Genomic DNA, 1,777 nt, shown 5'->3' on the forward strand with positions numbered 1-1,777 from the left:
TTACTATAAAGTAAACACACGATTAAAACATCTATAAACAATGTCAACCTTTCAACACAATTAAAAATCCAACACTGAACTGACACTTTTTTGTATATAATTAAGTTTTATTACAATTGATAAGGTTTTCAGCTACAGCAGGTGCATAAAGATCAGAGTCCTTATCAGTTATACATGTGTATTTATATCAGGTCAATTATAATTAGTTATTAGAAACATATTCAATATTAGATAATTTTTAATTTCTTGTTTCTTGTTTCTTGTTTCTGATTTCTGGTTTCTTAGTTTCTGGTTTTGCTATTTACACATTCCCAAATGAGATGCAGGATAAGGTTACCACCAATATACAATTATCTATACTATACCACCATACTATACGTTAAACTCTTAATCTCTTAGAGTCTCATTGACACATCATAGTCCCCATCTATGTATCATGTGGAGAAAACTTCAACAACCCAACGACTCAAAACACATGTCTGAGAGATCAAAATAGTCTTCAACAACTGACAAGCATTTCAATATTACACAACGGTATTTTTAAATTCAAAGCTAAAAAAGTGTCTAACCTCAAAATAGAACAAATCTTACCTCATACTTAAGTGTCAGTGTTTTTGATTTACAGCTGTTTTCAATCATTTTACATAGTTTATTTAATATAATGTACCATGTTTAACCTTTTGATCAATCCGTTTGTCAATCAGACAAATTATGAAAATTACAATACACTTATCTACTACATTTACTATATAGATAATAATTCGAATAAATACAAATGTTAAAAAAACACGCCCTACGCATTTCTGCTGTTTACACACGCAAATTTACTTCACGTGAATTTCACATGAATCTCACGTAAAATTACATGCGAAATTGACGTCAAACGAGTTTATACTTGTAACTCGTGAAAATTTTCACACGAGTTTTACGTCAATTGAGATTCGGACGATTTTTTTTAGACGTTATTGAAATAACTATCATTTGAAAAATCACGTGAAAACGTAATTTTCATATAAAAGTTACGTCAGAATGTTTCAGATTAGAATCCCGTGGAACTCATTTCTGAAATTTCCGAAATCAGTTTACGTGAGTTTAATCTCGTATAAGCGTATTTGCACACGATTCACATGAATATAAATTTATGTGAAATTCATACGAGTGAAATTTCCCTGTGTATAGAACTTCTATAGAAATTTTAATTTGGTGTTATTGAGGATATATACTACGTGTCGTTCTAACTTGAAGACAAGACCATCCCATTAACAAAATAACAAATTAATCAAGTAGTGAATTTACACGTTTATAATATCACTATCGCAAAAAGATTGTTTCGTGAACAGTGAAATCGAGGAAAGACAAGTTAACGCAAGATGTAAATGCATGGAGAGGGGGAGAGAAAATACAAAGCATAACTTATGTGAATCGGAGCTTAAATAAAAACTACATCGGCCTGGGAAATCAGGAAAAGTAAAAACACTTCATGTTTGTCTATAATGAAGTATTGTATTTGTTGTCTGTTATACCAAATTTTGACATCCAAACCAGCGTTGTATTAATGTTCATTGGTTTTACATTTTTACGCAATTATTTTCCCTTTTAGAAGGTTCATTGATTTAAACAATTTATAAGCAATAATTTTCCATTTTGCCGCCGTTCGGATATTAAGTAGATGGATGATACATAGACGTGTGGTATGTTGTTGACAGCTTGCCCTCAGGCAACTTCTCTCTACAGTTTAGGTCAGAAGTTAGTAATACAAGTCATTCTAAAAGTTACT

Source organism: Mytilus edulis, chromosome 1 (assembly GCF_963676685.1).
Source record: "Mytilus edulis chromosome 1, xbMytEdul2.2, whole genome shotgun sequence".
Lineage (NCBI taxonomy): Eukaryota > Metazoa > Mollusca > Bivalvia > Mytilida > Mytilidae > Mytilus > Mytilus edulis.